Below are 12,481 nucleotides of genomic sequence, written 5' to 3'. Positions count from 1 at the left end.
GAAGACAATGGACAGAAGTCCTGACACATTGAACAGTTCTCCAGGACCATTTTTGATGAAGGTCTGGATCACACCAGCCTTTTTTGTTTGTCTTCTTCCAGTGTCCTCAACATTGTGTGAGCCAATAATTCCACATCTGTACCAGACACACCTCTGGTTGGTGGGTTGATGGATCTTTCTGTTCTAACAGTGTCTTTTATCTTGCTTTTATCTTTTCTATCTTTTCTTTGTATCTGCATTCTGTGGTGCACGGTGGCTCTGGAAGAGCGCTCTAACTATTGTCACTGTACCCCCCCCCCCCCCGTACAACAAAAATAAAAGATTCTGATTCCGATTCTGACACACACACACACACACACACACACACACACACACACACACACACACACACGTGTATCAACATGATGTTCCGAATGTTTCACTGTCTGTGGTTGTCCAGCTCTCCTTGCCTCTTCACTGTCATTGTCAGAACTCGGAGCAGTCTTCCTCTCTAGGTGATGTCTCTGAGTGATGATGATTGCTGTCTGTTCAACCAGCTTCATTTGTTGATATCTGAGAAGGACTGAAGACAGCAAAGTGTGCTGATTGGCCAACAACCCCTCACAGGTCAAAGGTCACTGCTCTGAGGCGGACCAGTTTACTGTAACAGTGGTGGCACCATCCACTGCTGGCGCTCTCTTCAGTGCTTCTTGTTTCTGCCCTTTATGTGTGAGCTCCTAGAGCAGCTGGTCCGGCTCCTCCCCCTTTTCTTTTCTATTCCTCTAATTTATTTTTTGATTTTCTATTTTTGTAATTCATCATCGATCTCGGCTCACGGTCGCTACACTCTTGACCTCCTGTGAGCCTTGAAGAGAGAGAAGCCACCTTTGTGTCGGAGCAGAGCAGCTTAGTCCAGGCAGCCAGCAGCCTGAGACCAGAGGGTAGCCAATCAACGCGCTTCCCTTCTTCATCGAGCGAATCTCAGCGGGAGCCACGGTCGACGAGGTGGAGGCTTTGGAGGCCGTCCTCCCACCAGTTCGTTGGAGAGGCGTCGTACATCGATGGGAGAATCCAGCTGAGAACGTCAGCCGGTTACGTTGGTTTTCACCGATTCAGGCCTGGACTCCTGTCTCGCTGCCAAACTCCGCCTGACTCCGTAGAGCTGGTCAGCCTCCACTCAGTCCTCTTCATTTGTTTGGAGGTCACTATCGTTCATCCTACACACCTTTCCACCTGCCTCTTAGCCGTCTACTTGAAGCTCAGATAAATCCAGGTTAATTCATACCTGCTACTCAATATGGGCCTTAATTACTCTGCTGGAATTATCACTCTGTCTTAAGGGTTTTCTTAATTGTATTAAATCCTCTTTAATTTCCAAGAAGTCTTCCAACTCATTCATTCATGCAAGCCACTGATCCACAAGACCTCATTGATGAGCTTCAACCTGAGACTGATTGTTTCTCATTGGACGAGACACCCATTCAATGAGACTCATTGGCAGTCCATTGAAATCTACTGGTATTCCTGGTGAGTTGATTTAACAACATGAGCTGACAGAATCTACGTTCAGGTAGGAACCACCACATCCAGGGGTCTGGACCTTTGAGCAGGCAGAGCCATCAAAGTAGCAGACTAAGCTAGCAGACATTAGCATTGAGAAGAAACTGATACCTGAGCCTACTTTTGGGTCTGGTCAGGTGATGACACAATAAAATGACATCATTGTCAGACTGACGCCTGCTCAACACTGACCAAACGCCGCCCTATTGCATCGTGGGAAATTTCTGCTTGGCTTGCGTCCATCAAAACACACAAAGAAATTTCTCCAGAATCAGGATTGACAGTGGATACAATTGATTCCACACTGGTTTTTCATTCTGAGTCGGGTGCAGGTGTGGAATTTCAGACACAGCCTGTGTTTGTGTTGTTTATTCAGTGATTTTTCTTACAATTCCCAATCAAAGCCCCACATTGCTAATGAACTCAAAATGATGCTAACAGTAATGTAGTGATAGTTGCCAATAAACTAAGTGATGCTGACAGTCATGTGGTAAGAGTTGCTTCGAACCTCAAAGTAATGCGACAGTGATTTCAGAAGAATTGCTAATGATCTCAAAATGATGCGACAGTGATGTAGTAAGAGATGCTAAAAAACTCAAAACGATGCAAACAGTAATGTAGTGATAGTTGCTAATAAACTCAGTGATGCTTACAGTAATGTAGTAAGTGTTTCGAACTCCCTCAAAATGATGCTGACAGTCATGTTGTAAGAGTTGCTAAAAACCACAAAATAATGCGACTGTGATGTCGGAAGAATTGCTCATGATCTCAAAATGATGCGACGGTAATCTAGTAAGAGCTGCTAATAAATTCAAAATGATGCTAACAGTAATGTAGTGAAAGTTTCGAATAACCTCAAAGTGATGCTGACAGTCATGTGGTTAGAGTTTCGAGTAACCTAAAAATGATGCGGACAGTAATGTATTAAGAGTTGCTAATAACCTCAAAATAATGCGACAGTGATTTCAGAAGAATTTCTAATGAACTCAAAATGATGCTAACAGTAATGTAGTGATAGTTGCTAATAAACTCAGTGATACTTACAATAATGTAGTAAGAGTTTCAAACTCCCTCAAAATGATGCTGACAGTCATGTAGTAAGAGTTGCTACTAAACTCAAAATAATGCGACAGTGATGTCGGAAAAGTTGCTAATGAACTCAAAATGATGCTACAGTGATGTAGTAAGAGATGCTAAAAAACTAAAAATGATGCTGACGGTAATGTAGGAAGAGTTGAAACTAACGTTAAAATGATGCTACACTGATGTCATAAGAATTGCTCATGAACTCAAAATGATGCTAACAGTAATGTAGTAAGAGTTTCGAACTACCTCAAAGTGATGCTGACAGTCATGTAGTAAGAGTTGCTACGAACCTCAAAATAATGCGACAGTGATGTCGGAAGAACTGCTAAGGAACTCAAAATGATGCTAACTGTAATGTAGTGAAAGTTTCGAATAACCTCAAAGTGATGCTGACAGTCATGCAGTAAGAGTTGCTACGAACCTCAAAATAATGCGACAGTGATGTCAGAAGAATTGCTAATGATCTCAAAATGATGCGACAGTGATTAAGTAAGAATTGCTCATGATCTCAAAATGATGCTACAGTGATGCCGGAAGAATTGTTAATGAATTCAAGAATGATGCTGACAGTAATGTAGTGATAGTTGCTAATAAACTCAAAGTTATGCTGACAGTAATTTATTAAGAGTTGCTAAAAACCTTAAAATAATGACACAGTAATGTAGTAAGAGTTGCTATGAAACTAAAAATAATGCGACAGTGATGTAAGAAGAATTGCTAATGATCTCAAAATGATGCGACAGTGATGTCGTCAGAACTGAGAGTCCGGGTTTTCCAAGTTGATCTCCTCCCACGCATGAATTCTCTCTGGTATCCTTCCACTTACTGCGAAGACGAGCCGTGGATGTATTGTCCTGAGCCCAGGGCTTGTCAGATACCATGACCCTCAACTAAATGTGGCAGAAACCCTGCCCTCTTCATTTAGGGCTGGAAGGTGTGAGAGATACTGTGAGCTCATCGAGGCTACGTCCTCCGCGGTCTCCTCAGGCTGGCCAGCACAAGAGGAGACCGCCAACTGGCCGGGACAGGCGGTCACCGTTGTTGTTGTTGCCGCCGTGGTCGGCCTTTCTTTCTTTCTTTCCTTTTTTCACACGATCACAGGGGAGAGCACGGACGCAGTCCCCCACTGTCAGAAATTATGCAGTTGAGATTCGCACATTTGGGGAATACACCAGGGTCAGCACAGCCCCAGTGCAATGGCTGTGCCTCACCCGGGGAGAACCACCTTGCTGATCATGGTATCTCCCCTGCCAGGTAAGTATGACTTGCTGAGCTTAGGAACAGACATGAGCTTCAGGGACACAGCCTTCTGACTGACAGGCAGGGAGGCCGACACAGCGCCTGATCTTTCGTTACTTGTGCAAATCTGCCGCGTGCGCAGCCCCCTTTGTTTCTCACAACGATGCCGGATGTCGGATATCCCAAGCCTGGGAAGCTCGACCGATGCCGTTTTCAAGGCTCACCTTCTCGCTGGGGGCACCAGCGTGGCCTCTAACCGCACGCATCGTGCCCCGCAGTAAAAAAAACAATCTCCGTCCGCTTTCACCCTTGGATGGAGCGTCGCGACCATGAGAGCTGTCAACGCAAGCGGCCCAATTCCGAAAGACTGAAGGCAGCAAGCTGGGGTTTCACATTTCAACATCAAGTTCACAACCCATCTCTGGGCAAAACAGGCACATTGAAGGTTCAGGTCTTTCAGAGTCCATTCCAAAGCCTTTTGGGAAAGGCTCCGAGAGCAGTGCCGTCAGCGGACCTCCATCCTTATCTGGAGTGCAAACGGAGCCACAACTTGACGCCCAGCGGCAGCGCGGGCGGAAATCCAGCCCCGGCCTCATGTGCAGCACTCAACAGTTGGCCTGAAGAGCACGGGATTTGCTCCTGACAAAAGGGGAGGGGCCCGCACTGTTCCTGGAAGGCCATTGCGGCCGCAGGCTGAGGAAAAGCTGCAGTGCAGGAGGACAACCCTGGTCCGGCTTTGGGTGGAGCAGGTGAGCGAGTGCCTGGCGGAGGCTTGTTTTATTTCCAACAAGAAATGCGGGGCATTGCACCACTCCTGGAAACACTGCAATACCAGGTTGATGCGTGGAAAGGACGGAGCAAGCTCCCGTTCCATCTCCCTGTTCCAAAAAGCAATTTAATATATGGATAAGGAACGTACCAGATATTAATCTGATAAGAACAGATACTACACTTGATCTTAGCCAAAAGGCCGAGAAGCGATGCCTGTCAGCCACCCGACGTGAGAGCCAGCACCCCCGGTACAGCCAATCCCGGCCGCGGCTGTGGGCAGGAACTGCAACATTTTGGGTGGCGACACAAAATGCAGTGCCATAAACACTACATCTGGCACACTGGTTGTCCCCACTGCAATCCAAAGCAAAGGCAATCGGTGCCTTCACCCTGCTATGCTAGTGGGGCGACTCAAAGTAAAACAAAGCAGTGTTCAAAGCCACAAGCCAGCGACTCATCCTGGAGTCGGGGTTTTCCAAGTCCCCCACTGTCAGAAATTATGCAGTTGAGATTCCCACATTTGGGGAATTCACCAGGGTATCCAAAGCCCGGGAAGCTCAGCCGATGCCGTTTTCAAGGCTCAACTTCACGCTCGGTGAACCAGCGTGGCCTCGAACCGCATTAGAATTGCTAATAAACTCAAAATGATGCTAAAAGTAATGTTGTGAAAGTTTCTAATAACCTCAAAGTAATGCTGACAGTCATGTAGTAAGAGTTTCTATGAACTTCAAAATAATGCGACAATGATGTCGTAAGAATTGCTAATAAACTCAAAATGATGCTAACAGTAATGTAGTGATAGTTGCTAATAAACTCAGTGATGCTTACAGTAATGTAGTAAGTGTTTCGAACAACCTCAAAGTGATGCTGAAAGTCATGTAGTAAGAGTTGCTACTAACCTCAAAATAATGCAACAGTAATGTAGTAAGAATTGCTAATGAACTCAAAATGATGCTGACAGTAATCTAGTGAGAGCTGCTAATAAACTCAAAATGATTCTGACAGTAATGTAGTAAGAGCTGCTAATAACGTCAAAATAATGCTACAGTGATGTCGTAAGAATTGCTAATAAAATCAAAATGATGCTCACAGTGATGTAGTGATAGTTGTTAATAAACTCAGTGAAGCTTAAAGTAATGTAGTAAGTGTTTTTAACAACCTCAAAGTGATTCTGACAGTCATGTAGTAAGAGTTAAAAACGAACCTTAAAATAATGCTAACAGTAATTTAGTAAGAGCTGCTAATAACCTCAAAATAATGCGACAGTAATGTAGGAAGAATTGTTAATGAAATCAAAAATGATGCTAACATTAATGTAGTGATAGTTGCTTATAAACTAAAAGTGATGCTTAAAGTAATGTAGTAAGTGTTTCGAACAACCTCAAAGTGATGCTGACAGTCAGTTAGAAAGAGTTGCTTAAAATAATGCAACAGTAATGTAGTAAGAGTTGCTAACAACCTCAAAATAATGCGACAGTGATGTCAGAAGAATTGGTAATAACCTCAAAATGATGCTGAAAGTGATGTCGTCAGAATTGCTCATGAACTCAAGATGATGCTAACAGTAATGTAGTGATAGTTGCTAATAAACTCACTGGTGCTTAAAGTAATGTAGTCAGTGTTTTAAACAACCTCAAAGTGATGCTGACAGTCATGTAGTAAGAGTTGCTACGAAACTCAAAATAATGCGACAGTGATGTCGTAAGAATTGCTATTGAACTCAAAACGATGCTAACAGTAACGTGGTGATAGATGCTAATAAACTCAGTGATGCTGACAGTAATGTAGTAATAGTTGCTAAAAACCTCAAAATGATGCGACAGTGATGTCGTAAGAATTGCTAATGAACTCAAAATGATGCGACAGTGATGTCGTAAGAATTGCTAATGAACTCAAAATGATGCGACAGTGATGTCGTAAGAATTCCTAATGAACTCAAAATGATGCGACAGTGATGTCAGAAGAATTGCAAATGAACTCAAAATGATGCTGACGGTCATGAAGTGAGAGTTGCTACTATCCTCAAAATGATGCTACAGTGATGTAGGAAGAGTTGCTACGAACCTCAAAATAATGCGACAGTTATGTTCTAAAAATTTCAAATGAACTCAAAATGATGCTGATGGTAATCTAGTAAGAGTTGCTAAAAAACTCAAAATAATGCGAAAGTGATGTCGTAAGAATTGCTAATAAACTCAAAATAATACTGACATTATTGTAGTAATAGTTGCTACGAACCTCAAAATGATGCTACAGTGAGGTCGTAAAGATTGCTAATGAACTCAAAATGATGCTACAGTGATGTAGGAAGAATTGTTAATGAATTAAAGAATGATGCTGATGGTAATGTTGTGAGAGTTGCGAAAAACCTCAATATGATGATTACAATAATGTCGTAAGAATTCCTAATGAACTCAAAATGATGCTACAGTGATATTCTAAGGATTGCTAATAAACTCAAAATGATGCTAACAGTAATGTAGTGATAGTTGCTAACAAACTCAAAGTGATGCTGACAGTAATGTAGTGAAAGTTTCGAATAACCTCAAAGTGATGCTGACAGTCTTGTAGTAATATTTGCTACGAACCTCAAAATGATGCTACAGTGATGTAATTAGAGTTACTAATGATCTCAAAATGATGCTGAGAGTGATGTCGTAAGATTTGCTAATAACCTCAAAAAATGCTACAGTGATGTAGGAAGAGTTGCTAACGACCTCAAAAACAATGCTACAGGGATGTAGGAAGAGTTGCTAATAACCTCAAAATAATGCGACAGAGATGTCGTAAGAATTGCTAATGAAATCAAAATAATGCTAACAGTAATGCAGTGAAAGATTCGAATAACCTCAATGATAATAATGAACTCAAAATGATGCTGACAGTGATGTAATGAGAGTATCTACTAATTTCAAAAAGATGCGAAAGTGATGTCATGAGAGTTGCTTCTATCCTCAAAATGATGCTACAGTGATGTAGTGAGAGTTTCGATGAACCTCAAAATGATGCTACAGTGATGTACTGAGAGTTGCTTAAAACCTTAAAATGATGCTGACAGTCATGTAGTGAGAGTTGCTACTATCCTCCAAATGATGCTACAGTGATGTAGTGAGAGTTGCTTAAAATCTCAAAATAATGCAACAGTGATGTGGTGAGAGTTGCTTCTGTCACGACCCGGCTCAGAAATCGTGACATCGAAGGAGGGAGACGCAGACTAAACGTGACACACAACTAATAATTTATTATTAGTAAGGCAAAATCAACACAAGGAAAACCATAACGTTTAGTGGAGTGTGGTTATCAGTCGTGTCAGTGGTGAGTGCGAGTGTGTGCATGAGTGTACAGGGGGTGTATGTGTGCGGTGTGATGGATGCAGAGAACTAAACAAGACATAACTCAAGAAACACAACCATCGCTCCGACGTGGGCCAGGAGGAGTGAGCGAGAGACAGCCGGCCAGGTTGGCCGCCTGCTTTATAGCTGGGAGACGCCGGGCCCAGGTGCTCCCAATTAGTCAGCAGCTCCGCCCCATGAAGCTCGAACCAGAGAAGGGAAGGAAGTGAAAAATAATGCAACGCCCCCATGCCCGTGACCATGGAGACGTGACACTACGAACCTCAATATGATGCTACAGTAATGTAGTGAGAGTTAGTACTAATCTAAGAAATGATGCTCCAGTGATGTAAAAAAAAATTGCTACAAACCTAAGAAATGATGCTACAGTGATTTAGTGAGAGTTGCTGAAAACCTCAAAATGATGCTAAGTGTCATGAAGTGAGAGTTGCTACTTTCCTCAAAATGATGCTGCAGTGATGTAGTAAGAGTTGCTAAAAATCTCAAAATGATGCTTCAGTGATGTGGTGAGAGTTGCTAAAAACCTCAAAATGATGCTACAGTAATGTAGTGAGAGTTGCTTAAAACCTCAAAATGATGCCACAGTAATGTAGTGAGAGTTGCTAAAAACCTCAAAATGATGCTACAGTGATGTAGTAAGAGTTGCTTAAAACCTCGAAATGATGCTACAGTAATGTAGTGAGAGTTCCTAAAAACCTCAAAATGATGCTTCCAGTCATGTAGTGAGAGTTGCTAAAAACCTCAAAATGATGCTACAGTGATGTAGGAAGAGTTGCTAAAAATCTCAAAATGATGCTTCAGTGATGTGGTGAGAGTTGCTAAAAACCTCAAAATGATGCTACAGTAATGTAGTGAGAGTTGCTTAAAACCTCAAAATGATGCCACAGTAATGTAGTGAGAGTTGCTAAAAACCTCAAAATGATGCTACAGTGATGTAGTAAGAGTTGCTTAAAACCTCGAAATGATGCTACAGTAATGTAGTGAGAGTTCCTAAAAACCTCAAAATGATGCTTACAGTCATGTAGTGAGAGTTGCTAAAAACCTCAAAATGATGCTACAGTGATGTAGGAAGAGTTGCTAAAAACCTCAAAATGATGCTCCAGTGATGTAGTGAGAGTTGCTACTAATCTAAGAAATGATGCTCCAGTGATGTAGTGAGAGTTGCTTAAAACCTCAAAATGATGCTACAGTGATGTAGTGAGAGTTGCTACTATCCTCAAAATGATGCTACAGTGACGTAGTGAGAGTTGCTTAAAATCTCAAAATGATTCAACAGTGATGTGGTGAGAGTTGCTTCTAACCTCAAAATGATGCTACAGTGATGTAGTGAGAGTTGCTACGAACCTCAAAATGATACTACAGTGATGTGGTGAGAGTTGCGAAAAACCTCAAAATGATGCTACAGGAATGTAGTGAGAGTTGCTACGAACCTCAAAATGATGCTAACAGTAATGTAGTGAGAGTTGCTACGAACCTCAAAATGATGCTACAGTGATGTAGTGAGAGTTGCTACTAACCTCAAAATGATGCTACAGTGATGTGGTGAGAGTTGCTACTAACCACAAAATGATGCTACAGTAATGTAGTGAGTTGCTACGAACCTCAAAATGATGCTACAGTGATGTGGTGAGAGTTGCGAAAAACCTCATAATGATGCTACAGTAATGTAGTGAGAGTTGCTACGATCCTCCAAATGATGCTACAGTGATGTAGTGAGAGTTGCGACTATCCTACAAATGATGCTACAGTGATGTAGTGAGAGTTGCTACTATCCTCAAACTGATGCTACAGTTATGTAGTGAGAGTTGCTTAAAATCTATAAATGATGCTTCAGTGATGTGGTGAGAGTTGCTAAAAATCTCAAAATGATGCTTCAGTGATGTAGTGAGAGTTGCTACTTATCTCAAAATGATGCTACAGTGATGTAGTGAGAGTTGCTAAAACCCTAAAAATGATACTGACAGTAGTGTAGTGACAGTTTCTGCTGAACTCAAAATAAAGCTACAGTAATGTAGTGAGAGTTGCTACGAACCTCAAAATGATGCCAAAGTGAGGGAATGAGACTTGCTACTAACCTAAGAAATGATGCTACAGTGATGTGGTGAGAGTTGCAACTAATCTCAAAATGATGCCAAAGTGATGTCATGAGAGCTGCTACGAACCTCAAAATGATGCTAAAGTCATTTAGTGAGAGTTGCTAAAAACCTAAAAATGATACTGACAGTAATGTAGTGTGAGTTTCTGTTAACTCAAAATAATGCTACAGTGATGTAGTGAGAGTTGCTACCAACCTCAAAATGATGCTGATAGTGATGTAGTGACAGTTGCTAAAAATCTCAAAATGATGCTATCAGTAATGTTGTGACAGTTGCTAAAAACCTCAAACTGATGCTACAGTGATGTAGTGAGAGTTGCTACTAATCTCAAAATGACGCTGACACTCATGTCGTGGGAGTTTCAAAAATCCTCAAAATGATGCTCCAGTGATGTAGTGAGAGTTGCTACTAATCTCAAAATGATGCTGACAGTGATGTAATGAGAGTTGCTACTAACCTAAGAAATGATGCTACAGTGATGTGGTGAGAGTTGCTAAAAACCTCAAAATGATGATTACAGTAATGTATTGAGAGTTGCAACTCACCTAAAAATGATGCTGGAGTGATGTAGTGAGAGTTGCTAAAAACCTAAGAAATGATGCTGCAGTGATGTGGTGAGAGTTGCTACGATGCTCAAATGATGCTACAGTGATGTAATAAGAATTGCCACTCACCAAACAAATGATGCTACAGTGATGTAGTGAGAGTTGCGAAAAACCTCAAAATGATGCCACAATAATGTAGTGAGAGTTGCGACGAACCTCAAAATGATGCTGAAGTGATGTAATGAGAGTTGCTACTAACCTAAGAAAGGATGCTACAGTGATGTGGTGAGAGTTCTACGAACCTCAAAATGATGCTGACAGTTATGTAGTGAGAGTTTCTGCTAAACTCAAAATGATTCTTCAGTGATGTAGTGAGAGTTTCAACTATTCTCAAAATGATTCTTCAGTGATGTAGTGAGAGTTGCTACTAACCTCAAAATGATGTGACACTGATGTGGTGAGAGTTCTACGAACCTCAAAATGATGCTCAAGTGATGTAATGACAGTTGCTACTAATTTAAAAATGATGCTAAAGTGATGTAATGAGAGTTGCTACGAACCTAAGAAATGATGCGACAGTGATGTAGTGAGAGTTACTAGGATGCTCAAAATGATGCTGACAGTAATGTAGTAAGAGTTGCTTAAAACCTAAAAATTGACGCTAAAGTCATGGAGTGAGAGTTGCTACGAACCTCAAAATGATGCAGTGATGAAGTAAGAGTTGACACTATCCTCAAATTGATGCTTACAGTAATGTAGTGAGAGTTTCTTCTTAACTGAAAATAAAGCTACAGTAATGTAGTGAGAGTTTCTTCTTAACTGAAAATAAAGCTACAGTGATGTCGTGAGAGTTTCTTCTTAACTGAAAATAAAGCTACAGTGATGTCGTGAGAGTTTCTTCTCACATAAGAAATGATAATCAAGTGATGTAATGAGAGATGCTACGAACCTAAGAAATGATGCTACAGTGTTGTGGTGAGAGTTGCTACTAATGTCAAAATGATGCGGACAGTGATGTAATGAGAGTTGCTTCTAACCTAAGAAATGATGCTGCAGAGATGTGGTGAGAGTTGCTACGATGCTCAAAATGATGCTAAAGTGATGTAATGACAGTTGCTACTAACCTAAGAAATGATGCTACAGTGATGTGGTGAGAGTTGCTACGAATCTCAAAATGATGCGACAGTGATGTAAAGAGAGTTGCGACGAACCTCAAAATGATGCGAAAGTGATGTAGTGAAACTGCGACTAACCTCAAAATGATGCTTGCAGTGATGTCGTGAGAGTTGCTACGAACCTCAAAATGATGCGAACGTGATGTAATGAGAGTTGCTATTAACCTAAGAAATGATGCGACAGTGATGTAATGAGATTTGCTTAAAACCTCAAAATGATGCTACAGTGATGTAGTGAGAGTTACTACGAACCTCAAAATGAATCTGCAGTGATGAAGTAAGAGTTTCTGCTTAACTGAAAATAGAGCTACAGTGATGTAGTGAGAGTTGCTACTCATCTAAAAATTATGCTACAGTCATGTCATAAGAGTTTCTTCTCACATAAGAAATGATAATCAAGTCATGTAATGAGAGATGCTACTCACCTAAGAAATGATGCTACATTAATGTCGTGGGAGTTGCTCCTCATTTCAAAATGATGCTGACAGTGATGGAGTGAGAGTTGCTCGTAACCTAAAAATGATACGACAGTGATGTAGTGAGAGTTGCTACTAAGCTAAGAAGTGATGCTACAGTGATGTGGTGAGAGTTGATAGTAATTTCAAAATAATGCTAAAGCAGTGTAATGAGAGTTGCTACTTCCCTAAGAAATGATGCTACAGTGATGTAGTGAGAGT

The 12,481-nt window shown here is 41.3% G+C and overlaps 2 non-coding genes across 2 annotated transcripts; both read right to left on the bottom strand.

Moving 5' to 3' along the window:
- Window positions 1-3,723: 3,723 nt before the first annotated feature.
- Window positions 3,724-3,887, bottom strand: LOC147271455 (U1 spliceosomal RNA). The gene has a single exon (XR_015117021.1). It is a non-coding gene; the product is annotated as a U1 spliceosomal RNA (small nuclear RNA).
- Window positions 3,888-4,662: 775 nt separating this feature from the next.
- Window positions 4,663-4,846, bottom strand: LOC147271454 (U2 spliceosomal RNA). Its single transcript, XR_015116499.1, has one exon. It is a non-coding gene; the product is annotated as a U2 spliceosomal RNA (small nuclear RNA).
- Window positions 4,847-12,481: the final 7,635 nt, after the last annotated feature.

This window comes from Aulostomus chinensis, chromosome 1, assembly GCF_037954235.1.
Source record: "Aulostomus chinensis isolate RoL2024-O1b breed Wild chromosome 1, RoL_Achi_v1.0, whole genome shotgun sequence".
NCBI classification, from domain to species: domain Eukaryota; kingdom Metazoa; phylum Chordata; class Actinopteri; order Syngnathiformes; family Aulostomidae; genus Aulostomus; species Aulostomus chinensis.
This window is presented reverse-complemented; position numbering and strand designations above follow the sequence as displayed.